This window comes from Haliaeetus leucocephalus, unplaced genomic scaffold, assembly GCF_000737465.1.
Source record: "Haliaeetus leucocephalus isolate CR32 unplaced genomic scaffold, Haliaeetus_leucocephalus-4.0 Scaffold526, whole genome shotgun sequence".
In the NCBI taxonomy this organism is placed as follows: domain Eukaryota; kingdom Metazoa; phylum Chordata; class Aves; order Accipitriformes; family Accipitridae; genus Haliaeetus; species Haliaeetus leucocephalus.
The window spans coordinates 545,299-567,518 of record NW_010972962.1 but is presented as its reverse complement, the minus strand read 5'-3'; positions in this window follow the sequence as shown (position 1 = coordinate 567,518).

The window sequence follows — 22,220 nt, the reverse complement described above, 5'->3', positions numbered from 1 at the left end:
CTGAAATGCTGATGATTTATAGAGCAGCATTGACAGTAAGGCCTTTTCTTTCTTAAACTTTAGTAAAATCAGCCCTCCAAAAGGAAGACTATGTCTTTTAATTCTTGAAATAAACCCATTGTATAGCAGGTACACTTAACTAAGTAATCAATATTTTTAATTTTATTTTTTAAAAAAGACTCGTGTTCTATGTTATAAAACACTGAGAAAGATTTTTAAAATTGCTCTCTAAAATATGCTTTACATACATTCTGCAAGAATCTGCACTCTCAGATATATAAAGATATGCTGTTCTTAGGCATAAAAGCAAAATTCCTTTGCCAGTCCATAATGTTTTAAGTAGAAATCCATTTTAACTACTACATTTATTTCAGGAAAACATGAAATTAAAAACAAAACTCGGGATTCATGAACCTAGATGAAACAGCAAAAACATTAAATTGCCAACTAGTAAGCTTAAAGCATCAAATTTTGCAAAGTTCTAGTTAGAAAAAGTAGAAAGAGAATCAGGATGTTTTTAAAAACAAAAAGAACATTGTTTCTTTGCTCCATAATATCTAAAATGCTTTAACTAATGCCTAAGTTAAAAGGAAGGCATTTTCTCCCCTATCTAGGGTACATAGTAAATATCGACCTAGATAGAGTGCCTCTTTTTTCTTAAATTGAAGCTAAAACTGCAGAGCTTCATTCTTTATCTGGATGAATAGTCCTCTTGTAGCATATGATAACTTTGCATGTGGCCATGGGCCACAAAGTAGCACTGTTAGGCAGCTTTCTAGTTTTAACTTTGGAGTCACATCTTTGATTCTGGCTTATGAAATGGATTTACAAACAAGCAACAATGACAAAAGTCTGCCTTGAAAGTCTGCTTCCAGCAGGCAGGAAATTGCATTCTAGAAATGTGTTGCCTATGTAGGGGTTTGTACAAGCGTGAGGCCACAGGGCTGGTAACACTCCAGTGTGGGAAAGAGTGAACAGGAAAGGTGCCTGCATGTGAGGTTGGTTCACGTGCTCTGCCTGTTTTAGGTAAAAAAGGGGATATTTTGAAGATACTGTTTTGATTTTAAACAAATGATTTAATATGTTTCTAGATCCATGAACGTCACTTTTTCTCTGAATGAAGAAACATATCTGAAATATGTTAAAAATTAACTATCATGAAGAACGAAAGGTTGCTTTCATTACTACAGGATATTTGTTCTTGGAATTAATAGCCAAAGGAATTGTGATTGCTGGAAATTAAATATAAGTTGGTAAAGTGATATTCATCAGAAACTCCAGGTTTGATTTTTGGGTCAAATTAAAGGCTACTACCATCATCTGGAGTGTCTTACTTCAGGCGATTTTCAGAGAGATCAGTATATCCCATATTAGTTATTTAAACATTAACCTGATCTCTGTTAGATGAAGAATGCCTGCTGCTGGTTACATGTTACAAAAACCCCACCACTTCGTTTTAATTTGGAGTCTGCATATAAAACAGTTTAAAAGCCCCAAATATATCCTAATGCCTCTTTGGATCTTGATTAATTCTTTATCTTAGTCTTGGACTCTTTACAAGTTAAAACAGTTACTTATTTAAATGCTTGATGGTGAAATCAAGTGATTCAAAATACATAAACTTAATGAGGAAACTATTTTATTTACTTCGGGATCAAGATTAAGATTATACTATAATGCTTTTTACTGATGATATGTGGTGGGAAGAGAAGCCCAGAGAAGAATAACATTTTTTCCACAAATTAATTAGTAGTTTTAGGAGTTGTACAATATATTGGACACAGATAGACCAGCTGAAAAGCAACTTAAGGGAACTTGTAACCTCACTTTTTCCTGCTACCTGATAAATATAAAAGTCTCCATATATAAAATCAGTGGGATTCTATACAAGCATACCAATCCATTCAGAATTGGTTGACAAATAGAAGAAACCCCGCCAATCCTATGTTCCAAGCCAAAAATGTGTTGCTTATTTCTGTATTTAACATGGACCAAGCCTTGCACCAAACCTGAAAAAAATTATTTTCATTTCATATGTTTGTACTAAAAATATTATGCATAGGTTATTTAGGAGAAGAATGATTTTGACTCGTTCTCTCCCTCAAAGATTTGGAGTAATATATGCTGTATCATATTATAAACTGAGCATCTGTTAATAACAGAAGAAAATCTTTCTTAACAGCCACTTGAATGATGGAGTGGTGGTTGCTGAACTGTTCATTTGAAAACTCACTGAATTGCACAGTAATCACAGAATCTCCAGTTTTATTATCCTTTATGCCACTGGGAAATGCTTGCTGTTTTGTTCTTTTTTCATTTTCATCATGTTCCAAACCAGAAATGTATCACTGTCTAAAAACGTGTTGGTAGGTAATAGACAAAGGCAAGTGAAAGGTCAAATCTCTTACAAACTGGTAAAACCACATAACTTAAATTTAAATAGAAACCACATTATATGACCAGAGATAAACAACTTATGGGTTATAGTACAATTCATAAAATAAAGAACATTATCATTAAGGGCGCCTGGGACCATAGCAGTGATGAATAAGGCAAAATTCCCATTGACTTGCCTTTAGATGTGTGCTGGGTTCTTGTCTGGTTGAGGTAAGGGCATTCGTTTGGATTTTCCCTGCTGCATCTAATACCTTCTTTATTTTTTCCCACTCTTCACAAAAACATGTGTACAAAACAAGAACTCCTCACTGGGAGACATGCCTACATAATGATTTTATCTTGCTAATATTGCCATTATTTCCTCAAATAGATCTTTCAATTTTCCCACCCACCATTTGCTTTATATTTTCTCACAAAACAACTTAGTCTATTGTGTGCACTTATGTACACAGAGGAAAGTTAGTAGAATGCTAAAGAAAGTGCTGGCACCATGCTCTATTTTCTGACTTGTAACTTTACCTCCAAAGGACTCTTAAGAGGCTACTGCAGGATCCATTCAAAGTCTCGTTCTGCCCCCATTCCTTGGTTGACGAGGATAACTTCAGAGATGTTACCACCATACCAGAAGTGGCGGGAGGGATGCAGAGGCTGTACCAGAGGTTGGGCAGATGATCTTTGTCACATGGAAGATGGGACCTCAGATCATATCTCCATCTATAAACATGTGGCTTGAGGTTGTGCAGCCTCAATAGCTCTGAGTTGAATCTTTACCCCCTTTTTGGAATACTCTCATGGTGTAAGTCAATGAGGCCATAGCAGCTGCTGGCCATACATGTTAACCTACACATATACCAGAAGAGATCTGCCTTCAGCCCCACTATCCCTCTCACATGGAGAAAGCAGAGCCTTGAACACCTGGTCACACATTCAACTAGGAGATTGTATTTGACTATTACAGTACCAGTGCTGCCTGAAATGCTTTTGTCCAACTCTGCTGTAGGAAGGGAGGCAGATCAGCAGGGTCCATCTGTACTGTGCACATGTTGCTGGCTGAGCCTGGTGTACATAGTCTGATCTCTCACATGAACAAGCATTTGCTTCCAAAGAAGTCCAGGCAGACAGAAATCAAACATTGGTGCTGAGCGCGACATTTCGAAAATCACAATGAACTTGTATTATATACTTTTTTTAAAGGTGTGCTACCTCCAGTATAACCATGGCTATTGCAAAGAACCAAATTAAATACTGAAATGATAGCCACTACCAATTCATCCAGGAAAAGGTTTCTAAAGTTTTCCTGAGGCCTCTTTTAGAATGTTGTGGCGCTTCAGATGAGACATTGACTACTTTGAAATGTTATTGTAATTATTTTAAGGAATTTTGAAAACCATTGGTGAAGAAGAGTATAAAAACCACAGCTGCACAAATAATCTGGTCTGGGACTGAAGTGGAACAACGTATAGCCCCTGTTGCTGATGTATATGCAGAAATAATGTGATGAAAAGTGATAGGCATCATCATACTTTTGCTTTAATTCAGAAAACCCATGTAAAAAATAAACTGTAGGAGATGGAAAGTAAAATTCTATTAATCTATGAGTCACTGCTGCTTGGATTTGATGACCTCTGGAATGCAATTTCCAATGAACAGAACAGTTGCAAGAAAACAGCAGAGAAGGGTCTCACTGAAGAGCTCTACTGACGTAGCTCAACCCCGCTGTAGTTGGTATTTCTGAATATGAGCTATACTTTGCCATCTGTCTTCTGGGCCACGATTATCTCTCTTCATACCATCAGCAAACACAGAGAGGCAAGACACTCAGGAGATGCTGCACGCTACTGCTTCCCTTGTTCTTTGTATGTGCTGCTTCGAGTTAAGTCCTTTTTGAGACTGTGGCAATTACCACCTAATGTGACAGCAATGGCTTTATGGTGGTTCTGCGACTCACAGAGAAATGGTCAGTTCTCAGCCTGTGCAAAAAAGCCACTGAACCAAAGTAGAAAGTAACAGTACTTGTCCTCTTCAAGGTGGGACAGAATTCTTGCCTTTACTGAAGTATATGATAGAAAAGTAAAACTAAGTGTAAAACTCCATTGAAATAAATACTGAAATTCAGTGAAACCAATGTTTCACTGCAGGTATTTAGACAGTTTTTCTTCATCACTGCCTGGGCACTGCACGTGAACTGTGTTGCCATTTGCCTGTATAGCAAGTGTTCTGGGAATCTTTTCTTTAGCTACTTAGAGCTGTTGCAAGGGTCTTGGTTCTCTTGCTACATAAATGCAACCTGGTATTAAAAAATCCCAAAGAAGATGATATATAACCTGTGCCTTTTTACCAAGGGTAAGAAAAGTTTAATTTAATGAACAAGGAATTAGTAGCAATGGTATACTTCCGGTATTCTTAAAAAAAATTCAATATATCTATAAAAATTGCATCTGAAAAGCCTATCCTTTATGAATATAAAGATAAAAAACTGTTTTAGCATAAGAAAAAACCTCAGAGAGAAAAATATGTATGTTACTGACCTTACAAAGTACACATTTTTGTCAGTTGTATGCTTCATTCATTAATCCTGTCCTCATACAGACTGTAAGGAGGCTGGGATACTTATATTCAAGAATTGACTTTGAGTTTCTATTCAACTGAGATAAGTATCCGGCAGAAGGGGACACCACCATGAAGAGCTCACCAAGACTGCTATTGTGTGGTAAAAAAGAAGGCACACAGATGAGGAATGAAATTCTGTATGGAAGTTTTCTGTAAGTTACAAATGCTATTGCTTCCATAGAGAACTGAGCACTTGTGCAAGGAAGAGAACAACATCTTCACAATGCAAACGTGCTTAACACAAGTGTAAAGCCATGGAGGAGGGTGGCTTAAAAGATCAAATTGAAAACCAGTGGATATAAAATGTCTCTCAACAGAGATGTAATGACAGGAAAGAAAAATGCAGCTATATCCAGGAACCACATTTATCAACAGACTTTGCAAAAGTATTTGGAATTTCTAGTAAACCATAGCAAACACTGCAGAAATCCTGTTTTTAGCTGTGGGTGGAGAACGGCTTCTTCACAAAAACTCAAGTATATTTAAAGCTATGGGGAGACAGGACTGTAACAGGACAGTGATAGCAGAACTGTGGATGCCTCCAGCTGTATGACTTCAGAGTGTGCTCTAAGGCAGCCTGTATGACAGATCTCTAGACAGCAAATCATCAGCTCTTAAGCAGAGGGTCATTCCTGGCACAGGTTGGCAGTCCTTAGAGTTAAGAACGGGGGGAAGTCTACTGTTTTCTCTACTGAATTCCCAACCGTCCTTTTGAAATTCTCCAACTAGGTACACATTTGTCTGGGAACCTCTGTGTTGGCTTCTCCAAAATGTATTCACTGATCCATTGGGCACTGTGCACTTTTCATTTTAAACTAACATTAAAGTGTGCATCAGAGCGCTGTTTCCCATGATCTGTGGGGAAAATTATGGGGTAGGAACTTTGCTTTTACTGAGTTTATTCAACACTGCATACATAGTGCCTTAGCCATGCACAGCTTTTGTGCATGGATGGAGTTATACCCTGCACTCTAGCTGTGGGTGTCTATTTGCATCACTGCAGAGAGAGCATGTAGTAATAGAGATGTACGATGCTCATGAAAGACTAATGCCTTCATCCAGGTTGGTGGCAGACAGAACTAGACAGCAGGAATGCACATCTGGCATAGCGGGGATAAGGCTGTGTTGCTATTCTTTGCTACCATGAATTGGAGATGGTAAGAAATTTTTTTGAGGTGTAATAAAATGTCTTTAATGACAAAAGCCAGTTCTTCAAGAAAAAAACCTCTGCTCACAGGAAAGCACTGGTCTAACTGAAACTTCCCATGGGAACCTGCATTTCAGCTCCACCTTGGACAGAACAGTGCAACTACATACTGCCAGGCTAGTTACGTTGCTGGATCAAGCAGATTAATACTGTCTCTTGACTCTTCCATATTCCAGGTGAGGGTCCTGACCTACAGTTTAGTTGTTTTTGCTGTTGGAATGTCTGAGGGTCTTTTACTTAGTTCTTAACAAAACAAAGAAACAAAAATAATTGTTTTAGAAAGTTTTTATTGTCCCAGTATGTGGGAGAGGGCATTCACGTGTGTAGGAAGATCCAGCTTCTTGACTGCCTGTGCAGTCAGTGCACACGCTGCTGCCTTAGTTTAGCTTCAGCAATTGCCTGGCTTCTTAGATCCTCCTCAGCAGCAAATAAGTCATATCAGCCTCTGACAGCCTTTAGAGGAAACAAGGAAAAGTTTTTATTAACCCAAAGTAAGCAGAATAACCCTTAGCAGCAGCGAAAATGAAGATGGAAAAATCCTGAAAAGAAAACATTTAGATAACCAAACAACCCACAGTCAACCCATGTCCACTCTTCTGATTCATTTTCCTAGCTCTATCCACAAAGACATATTTTTTTCCCTGTGACTGCCCCAGAAAGGGTTGTCCTCCTATTCACTGTGACATTTTTTCTATTTCACATGGGAACAAGCACAGCCTCTTCTGCAATTTCCAAACACGTATTATAAATAGAAGTGTATTGTAGGGGAAAGTAACCTTGCTAACCTATGCAAATATCAGAGTGTGAGGATTATATTAGAAAGGGTAAAAAAGGGTTAGTAATATGAAGAAGTAGAAAAAAGCAGAACAAGGGTGTTCTTACAGCTTTTTAAATCTGTCTTTAAATTATTTACTTGGCACTTTGACACCTTACAATTTATTTTTTTTTATTAATTTTAATATTTAATCACATTTTTTAATTATACTAGTAACTTGAGGCTACTTCTTAACTCAGCAATAGCTTCATCTTCTATTAATAAATGGCACATATCCTTGGCTTTGACACTTACTTGCTGTGAGTGTTTTGGCTTTGGTAGAACATGCAGTCCAGGACACCATTATTGCCTCTTAAATCTCAAATCTTCTCAAGTTATCAGTACAGTATTTCACCCTGATGATGATAACTTCGCACAAAAATGTTCGATTTCCACTGTGGTTCTTAGTGCTACTGTTGCTAAAAATACAGGAGATCAGAGAACAAGTTCTTAAAAAAAAATCTTTTCTGAAAGACATTCTTCCAGATGATTTTTCTTCTCCTTAGTCTGGAGAAGGGACAGCCTGGTACCTGAGAGCTGTGGGTTAGAAGAATGTTACATCTCAGTGTGTGTGACTGAGAGGGTTTGGGATGAAGGTCTTGGTTTTTTTGAGCTGCATGCCAAATGAACTCCCATGCTGGGGTTACAGTGCTCATGTGGCGGTGGGCTGCATTGGTTTGGAGCCTGCTGGGGGACATGAGCCAACGGGCATGACTTCGTCTGGGATGCAGAGGCCATCCAGCCCAAATCCACAAGGGAACAGTAAAAGATCTGGGACTTGCTGAGCTATCTACTCTCCCCACAGCTCTCTGAAGTCTCTGTGGCTCTGTGAGGACTGGAGAATGTGGCTTATGGGTTCACAAAGGTTGACCATCTCTCCACTGAGCCTCTGAAACCAATCTCCTGTTTTTGCAGGCAACGTGTCAGACAAATCTTTTGTATAAATTGACCAGCCTCTATTTACAATGTTAGGTTTTTGTTCTCATCCTCCCTATTGAGAGATTGTTCCAGAAGCTGGCTCTTCTCACGCTTTTTGTGATTTCCAGCCAAATTTATTCACAGAATGTTTTTGGTTTTGTGCCAACATGGTCCATTAGCTCAAAAAAGTCTTTTTGATTGATCTACACACAGCAATCAGATGTCTTCTCAGCCTTCATTTTGCCAGAATAAGTGAGCTGAGCTCTTCCAGTTCCATCTGACACAATCCATCTAGAAGTCTTTTCTGCTCCTCTTTGGGTTAATTTTTGTGGAGCACCAATGACTAGAACTAAGTGCACTTTTCCCACTGATGTTTCACTGGGGCCAGTGGGTTGGCATGCAGCATTCTGATAGCACTTGCTGTCTGAACCCCACCTCCTATGTATTGTTGATACTAGCAAAAATAATCAGTATAAAAAAGATGGTGGATTTAACAGGACTTCTAATAAATTTGGTTAAAACAGACTAGAAGGGCCCAGCACTTCTTTGTATTCATACAGTGATAACACCAGGGTCAGGAACCAGAATGCACGGGCCCACATGGGCAGTGCTGTTTGTAGGTGGGTCTGAAAGAATCAGTACCCCAAATGTGTGATGTTTGGTGGCTTTCTGCTCAGGGGCTGGCCACTTTGGGTTCCTTTCAGAAAGCGCTAACTCTTCCCCTTCTAGGAGACCTTCTGCTCATAAGAATCTCCTTCCTATGGCCACAAAGCTTATTTTAGACTCAGGCTGAAGCAAGGGTTTAAGAATAATTGGACCCTGAATAGTCTTAGGCAGAAGTGTAACATTCCCTGTGCAATGTACTGCTTTGAACCAGAACAGTTCAAAAGCAAGAGGAAGAAGAGAAGCACCAGCTTCACTCCCTTACAAGCTCCAGTGTTACACATACCCGATATATATTTGTCAGTTTACCAGTTACAATTAGAAAGATTCATCACAGTTACAGGATCCAACCTGGGCACTTGCATTAATTACCACCCAGAGCACTCTATGGTATCCAAAGAAGAGACAGAAAAAGAAACATGCATTCAGTGTCAGAAAAGTAGAAGAAAATGTGAGGCATGAAGGACCTGGAATAGCAGCTAAGGACTACAACTATTGCATCTGGGGTTCTCAGGCAATGCATCAGGCAGAGAGGTTAAAGGAAAATTTTGTCTCTTTGAAAAGTTTCTAAAGAGAAAGGCGGGCAAAAGCTAGCTACTCTTTTTTTCCAGTAACCTCAGGCCAAAGGCAGTGGATATTATTTAATAACCTACAATTAAAGAAGAGCAGTCTAATTACCAGTTTGTGCTGAAAAAAGTCGAGAGTCACACTCTTTGAAAGAATGAAATTCTGAGAGGATTAATTACATGTGTAATACCCAAAAGAGGAATTTATTTAATATTTGTAAAAAAACCATGCTTTTTTCCCTCTTTATAGGATCCTAATTTTGAGATCAGATTGCAGCAGAGAGACCAAAACTGAGAGAGAAACATTGTATGAGATTCTGACTTACGTTTAGAAGCAGCTGTGTTAGTTTGCCAGGCTGCAGAACACTCTTGGATGAGAATGCAAGTTTTAGGAAGAAAAGAGGTGATGGCACAGTAGAGTGGGCTGACAAACAAGTCTTATTAAAAAAAAAAAAAGACTGACGAAGTAAAAAAAAAAAACTTCAACAGTTCAGTTCTCATGTGGAGTGAATTTGCAAGAAGTAATGTGAAAGTTTACACTTCAAGGAAAAAATGGGGAACTAAACAATGCCTGGCTTTTGATAGAGCTACTATTTTGGCAAGAAAGAAAACTATCTGTGGGAAGCTGTACCTAAAAGGAAATTAAGTATAAATATTCTGCACAGTGAAGAAGATTGTTCTGTGGAAATTGCTCAGGTAGAGAGCTATTTCAGATGACTGAAATGCCCCCTTGAACATGAATGGAATTGTTGTTGCTTATAAATTGGATATTGATACCCAGGTCAATATGAAATCCTAAGTCAATTTGAATACAAACAAAAAAGATCAAGTTGTGCAGTGCCAAACTCAGTTCCATAACAGCTGTATACAAACTAAATGTAATTGCAAAGCAGTCTCTTGAAAGCATAGAATTTTACTTATTATTGAGGGAGACAGAAGCTGGAAGTATGTGTGGTACTTCATCTCACAGGGAGAATGTATAAGCTAGAAGGCCAGAAGCACTTGGAGGTAGAAAGAAAAACAGATTTAAAAAAACCCCAAACTAAATTAAGGTACAGACAGCAAAGAAAAAATTATAAGGCAAATTTCACAAAAAAAAAAAAGAAAATTAAAATAGTCATTACAGTTGTAAGAGAATACTAAGGAAAATGTAGAACAAAGATCAGAAGTTGTTAAACATACATGCATGATTAAAGAACCTTTCTATCCATGATCATGATACCCATTATATGTTTTGGAGATTTTAGAAACAAATGTCCATTACAAAGGAGAAAAATGGCCCAGTTCTCTCAGCGCACAACTGAGTACACAAAGAGCCAAACAGCAGCCTGTTAAAAATTTCTTGTCCACAGGGAACTCCCTATGTAAAGTTGTCAAGTCACTATTTTCTAGGTCCCTTTGATAAAAATGGGCATAACAGCACTTTTCCACCTCAAAGAATTAATGAAATAAAGAGCACTTCACAATGTTTAACATATCTATGCTATTATAATGAGGCCAATACACTCACTCACCTAGCTAGACTTAGCAGTCTGTACTAGAGAGAAAATTTATGGTAAGGACTAAAGGAATAAGACACTTTGAATAATTGGCATGCCCTACATTTTAAATTAACGGGTGACTGTCCTTTGGCTTGGTTCATACACTGATTTTGAATATGACGAGTAAGTGTGTTTCTATCATTGTTCCACTTTATCCAAAACCAAGCTGCGTACACTTTTTTTTCAGGTACACTTTTTTTAGTGTTTGCCTTTTGTGCTTTCCTGCAGTTAGTGCTTTCTGAGAGCTGTGCTCTGCTGAATGCCCATGGAAACTTCTTAAGCAGGTAGGCTACTTCTGTGTCATGGTATGTGGGAGTCCTTTCCGTTTCCCTGGGCTCAGAAGCAGATGCAGACTGAATGCCACTGCTGTACTGGGGCAAGACCCAGGCATGTGCTAATCCCTTGTCCCCGCACCTCTCAGACCCAGTTCCCATGCCAAGGAAAGCTCAAGCCCAGAGCCTGAGCATGAGCCATGGCATGTTGTAGCTGGGCGTTGGTCTGAACGCTCTGTGGAGCAGGACCCTGGGGCATGCCAAGGCATGCACAGGAACATAAATATAGACACAGCCATAGATAATGTGAGAACTGAATGCCTGTAAGTTTTTAGGCTTCCTTTGAAGTCGATGGGAATTTGCCTGAATAAGGTATGCATAAAAACGGAATAAAAGTGTTCAGTTTTGGCCTGTTAGGACATGGGTGCCAATAGTAAATGCTTTATTGCCTAAATCATAAGCAGCTAAATGTTTGGGGATTAAGAACACTCCACCCAATGGCTTGCTGGTTAAAGCATTCTCAGGGAGGTAGAAGATGTGAGCCCAGATCTCCTCTCCTGTCTCCTAGGTGGATGCTTCAACTACTGAGTTGCACTGAGTGGTGCCTTTTAGCTCTTTGTTCTCTCCCTTTCCTCCCTCCCTTTCCACTTTTTACTCCATCCTTGTCAAGTACTTTAGAAAGCCCACCAAAACAACATCTGGAATCTGACCTGTGGACAGATCCTTTCCTGAGAGACTTAAATCCCAGAGCTTGACAGGGTTTAGTACACTTCTTTTTCTCTAGCGTTGCCCAGTGGCTAGTTGATAGCAGTTCCTGGAGGACCATTGTGAGTTCCTCTTATGGGTGACTGACTTTCCCCATATGTTGTATAGGGAACTCAGGCTCTAACTTTGGTCTGCATCTGCTGTGTTCAAGTAAAGCTAGGTGCATCGGTGCAGAGTGTGGTGACTCTTAAGTCACTGTGTTGACTAAGCCCAAAGTCCGTAAGAGCCAAGGTGAAATCACAAGAGATAACGACCAAAGCTTGACTGACTTTAATTACAGTGGTGTAATCTAAGTCAGTGAGATCACATCAATACCCAGTAACTGATGAGATGTGAATCTGGACTGGAAAAAAGACTGGGTCACCTGCCCTTGTCCTCTGTTATTGCAGGCAGCTAGACCATGTAATTCCTTTCACAAACTGGTCACCCTCCAACCTGCAGCTTGACATTGTACATTCTGTAGCATTAAATGAATACAAGTCTAAGGAACATGAAGTCACAGACTTTACTACTGTGGCATCTTGTATGTCAGTATGTCTGTAGCAAGGGGCCTTAGGGAACACTTACGGTAAGATAGGGAGTCCCATGCTGCAGGTCAGAAAGTCACATATTTCAATGGCAATAGTCTGTTCAGCTAAGTGATAGCTCTATCTTTGTTGCATTATAGGAGCGTATAAACAAGTTCATTAAACTACTGATACTTATTTCATTATTATAAACTGCTTACAATGTACTAATAAATTTTTTAATATTATAGTAATAATTAGACCTTATAGCTAGTGTATAAATGGAGTATGTGTAGATAATACAGATGTATACCTATCTAAAATGTGCAAGTGGTATACTGAAGGATGCATTGCTGTTGGTTCATCAGTAGTTGTTATATACGGCTTTAATGTTACTTTAAGAGAAACATGGCTGGGCGTGACACTTTAAATATAACTTGTGTTTTTCCTTATATACCTTTCTGTTAAATATTCTACACAGCAGCTATCATGCATATGTTCTTCCCTAAGTGGTCATTTTGAATGGCTAGTAGTTCAGCAGTTATTGACAGATCACTTTCTTACCTAAAAATAGAGGAATGTGTGGATCCTTGTACACAGCGGGTATTCAAGTAATAATGAAAGTGATTGATGATAAAAAGCTTTCTTTCTACTCTTCTGTCATCAACAACCTATTGGGATCAAGAGAACACTGGCATAGAAATTAATCTTCCTTGAGTTATCCTAAACAGTCAACTGATGGGAGATTTCTTTGATCTCATTCAGTTGAAATTGATTAATTCTGTTAATTACTCTGTTTGAACTGAGTTAGCAGGAATTTTCTGCGTGCTGCAGCATCCTTGATGGTTTGTCTTCTTGCATGCCAAACAAGTAAACATGGTAAAGAATCTGAAGGGAGGTGGTGTCAGTGTAGTGTTTGCTGAGACTGATGATGACTATCAGTGATAAATATCTGTGGAAGTAATCAGATGTAATTTGCTTCTGTACTTGGATTTTTCATTGAAACTGTCATTGGTTAAAATGCATAAACAGTCCTTGGAGCAGGAACTCATGTCTTCCTCTGCCAAGTGCATACGTAATCACTAAGCTAGGAATGTTTTCTCTCTTTCTCCCTCTGTCCTTTTCCCACCTCATGAATCCTGAATTCTGCAGGAAGAACTGGGATTACATTAGAGTTCTTTAATGCCTGCTGGATTACAGGATTGTCATAAATCTAAGGAGGTCCTTGGAATCTCATGCCAACTCCTTATTACCCTGATGCCTGCTGAGTAGGTTCTGATTAACATTGATAGTGGGGGACTAATCTCCTACCTGGAGTCTGTTTTTTCCAGTAAGCAGACTGAATCTTACAAGCTAGAGGAGACACTTGGGGTGCTTGGGACTGTAAGAATAGACTGATGTACACTGAAGGATTTACCACATACTGAGGAGATGCCTGCTTAAGGTTTGTCAGCCACCCCAAAATCCGTCTTTGCTCTAACTAGCTTTCAGTCAAAAATGAAATTAATTTCTTATACTAAAATGTTAAGATTAAAAAAATCCCATAGATCAGTGAGTATTTCTGGAGAGACGTATGAGAAATGAAACAATAAACCATGTTGTAGCTACATCTCATTCTAGTTAGGCTTCAAGGTGATTTGTCTTTCCCATGTACTACTAGGCACTTAAGCCAAAATAATTTCCAAAATAATTGCCACAGCCCTCTGGTGCTGGGATCCAGTTCTCTTGCATCCTGCCTGGCATGGGTTAGTCTTTGCTCTATAAAGATGCCTTTGGAGTGCCCCTCTGTGACAGTGTAGGCTCAGCTGGAAGTCAGCAGCTGACTGAAGCTGAAGAAACCCTTTATGCAATAGGAAGGCAAAACGTAATGACAAGCTCAGCACTTGATCTGTGGGTAAACAGGTCATCTACCTGTTATCAGTAAAATTCTTCCTGCTGACGGCAAGAGAGATTAAACTTTCTAAGCATCCATGTAAGTATATTACTATTTATAACACTCAAGTGTAAACCTTATTTTGCACAAATATGTTAAGTGAGAGCAACAAATATAGCTCAGTAATACTTCCTAGAGACCAGACACAATCACAGGACAGTGCACTTGAGTCCAGTGACGCATTAGGAACAGAGATCTCCTAAGCATGGCTTGCTGGAACTAGGGGAGTCCCAATGATAGGCTCTCTCCAGGAAGGTGGAAGATGTGGATTTAAATTCCTTTATGCAGAAGAAATAATCAGAGTCCTTTTTCCCCTTTTCCTGAGAGAATCTTCCAATCATTGCACTATTGCATAAAATCTTGTGGAGGCATTTCTTTTATTTATGTTTTAAAAGAGAGTGGTAACCATCCCTACATTTTACATAAAGTTTGTTCTTCTAGCCTTCCAGAAAAGCCTACCAAAAAACCTCCCCTGAGGAGATAAGAAAGGAAGGCTTATTTTCTGGATCAATTTGGCATAAGAATGTCACTAGTGTTGAGCAGTGTGGTGGGAAGTGTATTTGTGTCTGGAAGCAGAAAGCTCACTAAAGAACACCAGTGGTGAAAACTGAGGCACACAGAAATTAAAAGAAATGTTTTCAGGATCACAATTTTGCATATGGCACCTCTGTCCAAGTCAGATGCCATATCTGTCCCTGCACAATGATATAGAAGAACTCAGAGTAGCTGACACAGAGGTAACACCAGAACTGGAGGCAACACATACATGCCATGGAAATACTGTATTTGAGCCGCTTTGCCATGCTGAGAGGTCAGAGTTACTAGTTTGAGGGTGCTGCTGTGAAGACCATACCTGTCCTACCTTCAGGACCTGACAGTATTTTTGTGTTAAGCTGCACAATCTTATGCATGCAGCATCTTGCTCCAGATTCCCATGTGGCTTCTTGTGTGAGGTTCTGCTGTCATGTACAGGTATATCCAAAATCCTTCACATCTGGATTACACGTATTTCTGTAGATTTGCTAGCAGGATGCAGGACCTACTCCCTGTGACCCTGTAAGTTAGGAATAAGGGATATTTTTCCCACAAGTCTACTTTACTAGTTACAGTATTGTCATCATAGCTGACTTTCCAAAACATTCTAGGCAATTATTATGAGTAAGAACAATCATCAGATCTTCCCTCTAAAATAAAGAAATAAGTTGCCAATGCGTCCCCAAGAATCTGGTAGAAATGTTCAGCCTGAGGCTTCCTTTCTCACTGCTTTTGTTGTATTTCTTCCATTGAGATATTCTTACTGGATAAAGCCTTAAGTAAATTTTTAGAGTAGTAATCCCCTTAGTATCTGAAGTTGTTATGAAAAAGAACATGAAAAGCTAGGAAAGCAATAATTTCAGGAATTGGTTTCTTTATGGCTTTTCTATTAACATTTCTTGGCAATCATGCATCTTAAATTGGTATGCTCCCATTTTTAACAAAAAAAAAATCACAGAAAGTTTACATAAATTGTTACATTTATGCTATATCTGTTGCCAATATAAATAATTTAGAAAAATAATAATTTTTATTGAAGAATACCTTTTACACTAGCCTAATGATTTTTTTACAATCTTATTTTGCCCATTTATGTGATAGGGCAAGTGATCTTTTGGGGCAAGTGATTATAAAAATATTAAGATGTTGAGGATTTTAGAAATAGAACAGCCTTCATGTCCAGGCTGCTAAAATGTAATGGAAATTTCATAATATTAATTTTAGCTGGTTTATGTGAAGGGGTCATATAAAGTAGCTTTCTCACCACTCACAGTCTTAAGTGCGTCTGGTTCTATTTGGTGCCTGGAGGATTTACATCTGGAGTATACTTATATTTGCTATGCAAAGAGCAAAACGTGGGCCAATCTTCCCCTATATTTTGTACCGACATTTTCCGTGGAGCTGGAGACCAGCTTTTGATGTTCCCTCTAACAACTGAAAATAAAACAGGAAACTGTACAAAACAGTGGATCAATTTCCTTAACATCAGTGGCATGACACAATTGAAAGACCTTATTTGTAGCAAAATTGTAAAGATAGATTAGCAAATACTTTAAAGCTGAAAAGATGAGTATGAACCTGTAGCCTGTTCTCGTGCCAACACAGTCCATAGCTGCCAGCCCAAGATTAAATGACCAAGCCCAGAACTTCAAGAAACTTTAAAGCAAATAGAGGGAAGAGTGTTCAAGGATGGAAGTGCTGAGCAATGCCAACGCACTGTGCATCTGAATGGCAGCAGTTTATGCTTCTTGCTGTCCAAGCACCTTACAAAAACTGGGCTCTGTTCACCCAGCTTTCTGCCTGCATGGTGCTAGTGGCATCTTTATCACAGTGGAAAGATTTGGTCACTAGAAAGGGCAGGTGAGCCATTGCAGGTAAAGCTATGAAGTTGCAATGCCCTGATTTTCAAAGTCAGATTTTTAATGTGATATGAAATTGCCTCTTCACCTTCGTTTAGGTGCTTACGTGTGAATCTAGGAGATATTTTTTTTGCTCGGAGTTTCAAAAGCTGAAACTCTATGCCTCTTTAAATTAACTAACCATTACTTACAACTGCCGTATTTTGACATTAGCATTAGCACACAGTTTAGTTTCACACTGTGATTTGTGAGCTCTGTGCCTGGCATGAGGGGAGGAGAAAATGACAAAATAATTGAGAAGAGATAAAATAAGAGGTCTATCCTTAGAACAAGCTATCAAATTAAAAAAAAAAAAAAAGAAAGAAAAGACTACCAAATGCTGTCTTTCTGCAAAAAATCTGTAGCATCTTTTCCAGACGTATCTCCATGTAGCTGAACACACAGAGACTGCCAGAAAACAGTCTCTTGTGCATATTTGAAAATAATTCATAGATTTCATTGCACTTTCTCTTATGACTGCTGCCATGTAGAGTAAGTCTGGTGGTTTTAAAACATAGATGATACTTAATGTTCTCCTTTTTCATCTCCTCATTTGTATTCTTTATTTCTGCTAGCAAGTTCTTTCATTATCCCTGCATGATACTTATTTAGTATTGCCTAGGCTATTTTCTCTTCTCTTGTCTGGTTTGTTTTGTTTCTTCCAAATTTTATTTGTGGATTACCCTACAAGCAAAGCACTAATGCTATTTTATGTGATTTCCTGTGTCCTCTGTCTGTATTTTATTTTATTTACAGATTGTCGTGCCATAGGTCTGTGTCACTATTTCCAAAGTTCCCTAAAATGTGGATGTAGTACTTTTTACAAATATAAAAATCAAATCCTCAGCTCCTCAAGACATGGTTTAAAAGTAAGCACCTGCTTACTTACTCAAGGAAAACTACCTTTAGAGTCAGCATGAACTGTGGCCATTCTCTTGTCAGGCCTGATGTGTGCAGTCTTACATGCACGTTCTTCGTCTTTCAGAATACTCCATGCTTTTTTCCAGTCTGCAAAGACAATACAGAGATTAGGTTTCCATCTCATAAGTCATCCAGTAGTGCCATGAAAATCTATGAGGACAGTTGCATGATTGGTACTAATGGGTGTGGGCAGCCAGATATAAAATCTAGATATTCCCATTGTCAGTCTCCTATTTTGAAGAGACCACAACTAGCAAAAATGAAAAACAAATTACAAACCAGCAATTTTGTAGAACATTTTGATGATTACAGAAAAACATTTTGTAATCATCCTGAAGCACCACTAGCTTTCCCTCAAGGAGATCAGTAATTCAAAGTAGTAGTAAGTTTTTCCTGTGCAGAAATAATCCATAATAAAGGTGACATATGGCAATTCACATTTATCATTGATGAGAATGGCATTGAAAAGTTAGTTATAATTGTTGCTTCTGAAGCTGTCCAAGCGTAACAGATTTGTGAAAGCAAATATGAAAAAACAGTGGCAGAACATGTGACAAATAAATCCCATTAGGTCTGGTAACACGACACAGGCAGGGAGGAAACCCACTGGGAGATTTGCAAGCCAGTAAAGAAAAATACACATTCACAATATTAATTACAACAGTGAATACTTTATGGGTTCTAAAACAACTTCCCACTTGCTGCACGTGGATAAACAGATAAGAATTACTAGTGATGGAAAGAATTGGAATCTAATTAAAACTGACAACTGAGCTGTATGAAAATAGATGGGCACATGTAAACATTTTTTCTAGTAATTGATGAGGTGAGAAACAATGGCTTTTCTGCTGAACAAATAATTCGTCACACTGTAAGACACTCATGGTAGATGTAATAGCTTGCTAGTGAGGTAAAACTCATTAATACATATTCTAGTTGCACTGCATATGCTTAACTCATTTAAAAATATGAATGAAAAGTGATCACGTATTTTTAAATGGGACTGCTTTAAGGCGTTACCATTTTCAGAGGCAGATGAGGGCTGAGTATCACTTGGCTGCAAGTGTCTCCTGCCTGTTGCCTTCTCTTTGCCCTGCTGACGCTTCTGGTGGGCTGGGAGGGTGCCGTCTCAGCATGGTCACTGGGAGCAGCCCTGTGTCCTTACTGCCTGCGAAGCACACGGTCTGTCTTCTGGTTTGCTCAAAGGAAAAGCAGTCTGTGTGCCATTACTTTCTCATTTAGTGTAAATTCCCATAGCAGGATATGACTAATGGTTTAATGGCAGAATACAGTAACATGGCGTGGCCTTAATGTCATAATTATTCCCAAAGAACTGACAGAGATCTTTTAATGTCTCCAAAGAAGTCAAAAGACAAGTAATTTGTAAGTCCCGCTGAGTAAGTACAATGATGAGCCTTAAAATGAACTTACTAAATAAGTCCAGTAGTATTTCTGCTGAGCTCTGTTGTAATAAAACTGAGCAGCAGCAAAGGTTTATCCTTGACTTTAACTGGGTGTATGGCTTGGCCCATTCTGAAGAGAGGCAGAGGTTTCCTGCTCTCATGTCACGAGGAGGTACCCTTTCCTTTGGAGGGGAAGATGCTGTGTCCACAGCAAGGCCTGAAGCCTATAGCAACACATTGTTTGATCAAAGGCACGGGTCCCCTGTGGCAAATTAAATAGGTGCCCATATGAATAGTCTATTGAAGGCAGTGTGGGAAATGCCCTCACTGGAAGCCTTGCCCTAACAGTCCCTTGCGAATGTAGAAGTCCTTGGCAACTAAGTAAGAGTGAAGAAGGCTGGAACCTGTGGTGCCTCCTGTTACGCAGCTGGTTAAAGGAGAAGAGCATTTGCTGCACCCAGAGGTGGGGGCTCAGCAGGAGCCCCACGCTCCGGGCACAAAGCGAGTGCTCTTCGTGGCCTTCCAGGGAGGGCATGGCTCCTGCAACTGGAAAGAGGAAAAGAAAGTGTTAGTGACAGACAAGGGTACTTTTTATGTATGCTTTTTAAACTGGTCTTTCTAGGGGGATATTTTTCTGGAATAACTATTTCCTTACAAGTGTAAGTGGGCTCGTGTCCTATCAAAACTATGTTTAGATCATCTACAGCTGTTATTTGTATGAATATGTGATCGCTATGTTTATCATGCAACTTTGACTTCCTCTGCATGCTGCATGCCTGTCTCTCTCGGTTGAGCCTACTTTTAACATTTCAAAGAGTTGAGCAGCTTCCAGCAGCCACCGTCTGTGAGTAATGCGGCCATCCCAAACTCATGCCAATACATTTTTAGACAGCATTCGACAGTGCTGTACTTTGTGAGTCTTTCTAGTCTTTCTCATGTTAGCATGAAATACACAAACCTGCATATACTTAATCTTTCAAACTTTTTTTTTTTTTTTTTTAGGTTTGTTCAGATAAATCTCTCTGGCTCAGCAGCAAGCCCATTTGCTTGCAAGGCTGGAGCTCTGTGTTGTAGCCCCTTTTATTATTTAATCTTGTCCGTGTTGGTCAGTGGTATGTTTTGTCAGTGATAGGCTGCATTTGAGTGTGTTTGTTTAGTAAATCTCAGGCCTGACACATCAAACTTGTCGAATGTCAGTTCCAAATTTGAGGGCAAAATGGTGACACACAATATTCAAACAATGTGGTGTACGTTACAATAAAAATATTGGAGGGCACGACTCTACAGAATAAATGCTCGTGCTATATAAGGCCTCCAGAAAATAGGAGTTGCTATACACAATGGTTTTTGTTGTACACCACAAAAAGAATTACTGGTTTTCTTGCTGGATTTGAAGGTGTCTGCCCTATGTGGAGTGTTTATATCCCTGGTAGAAGTGAGAAAGCACAGCTCAAGTCCACTTTAAGTAAGCGGTAAGCTCCAGCTGAGGATTGCATCTGGGATCACAATAGGTGGAAAATATCAGCCAACTGAAAGTAGACATTGGAGATATTTACTAGGTAATTAATGGAAATAATTACTTTCACAGACACAGCTCTTCAGCTGTTAAAGTTAAGGCACCAATGCAGTCATTCCTGGAGTGGATCTCAAAATGGTTTCTGCACGTTAGGTGGAATGCCTAAATTTAAGGCCTGGTCCAAACTCTCCTGAAGCTATTGGGAGGCTTCCCACTGATTTCGAATTGTAGGCAATAAGTCTGACCCTTTTTCAGCTTTTAATAACTCCACTCAAGGAAAAACAAAATCTTATTCCAAATATTTAGATTGCTAAAGAAAGACATGTAGTACTATTTTCCACAATATTTTATACGGACACGGGTCAGCATGGAGGAAAATTTTCATGCCTGTTTTCCCATAGGATGTTGGAAGAAATCCTGTGAAATGATTCTTTTCCATGAGATATGAACAGACAGTGTTTACATAGGCTAGTGGTTAAGAAATCTTTTTGGGAGAAAGGGGGAAGGATGATGATTTTTTTGGTATAAAAAAGATCCAGGCGTGAAAATCTTTCATCTTCAAGAATCCCTTGAGCAAAGGAATATCAGTAGAAGGAGCGGGCATTTCACTTTTCTTCTGTTGTTTGAGGATTGGGACTATGTCGATGAAGTCAACCGTGTGACTGAAGGTCTACTTTGTGGACGGGTTTGTTGGATTGGGCCCAACGGCTCTTGTTACTCGACAACTGCTTTGCTGGTTCACGGCGATGGGGAGCGATGAGCTACAGCTCAAACTGAAATAGCAGACGCGGCTTCCTGCCCTATGCTGCATCTCGTGGAGACGTGTGAACACACTGGGGAAGATTGGCGTGATTGATGTTGCTGAAATTGGAGTCCTAAGGAACTCAATATTACACTCATTTGTATTGTGTCACATTGATATGGAGAAGCGTTAAAATAAGTGACTTCTAAAGTGTTTGCTGATGGTGCTGCTGATTTGAGCAGGATTATAGCCCATTAAACACCCGATGTATGACTGACTTTGGCCATTTCACAGATACAGCCTCTGGCTTTAAATGTGTGTGACCTATACCCACTTGTTACGGTGAGTAATTTTTTAACGTGTTTGCAGAGACTTTTTAGAGAACGGTTGTGGGAGCAGTTTTGGGATTCCCGTGGTAAATCCCCTTCTGTCTTTTAGGCAGGCGTGGATGTTCATCACCTCCGTGTGAACAGCTGACCCACGGATAATGTCACAGGCGATAGACGACCGGGAAATCGGGGAGTTAGCCCGTGGCAGAGATAACGGGAACAATTTCAGGCTTTTTCGGGGCAGAAACCACAGCCGAAGCAGCATTTCTGATGTATCTATCAGGCTAAAATGGAAGGAGGCAGTACGCGGGCGGTGCGTGCGATAGGAGAGCAGCTACCATCCCTGACTCCGAGATCCCACCTAGTTAACTCCTTGCAGCAGAACACCGGGCTGCGAAGCACACGGGTTAAAAATCAGGCCAAGCCGGGAAGGACGGAGCCGCCTCGCCCCGCAGCCCCGCGCCGCTCCCCGGCGAGGGCCGAGGTCTCCCCGCGCGTCCCCCCGCTCCCGCGGCCGCGGTGACATTTCCTCTAGTTCAAAAGTTCACGGGGAGGCTCCGGCGGGGCGGTCGCGTTCGGGGCTGGAGCGGGGACCGCCGGCAGGTCCTGCCGGCCGGTGCCTTCTCCCCCCTCCCGCCTCTCTCCTCGCTGGTTTCCAGGCGAGACCTCGGTCTCCGCAGGTACC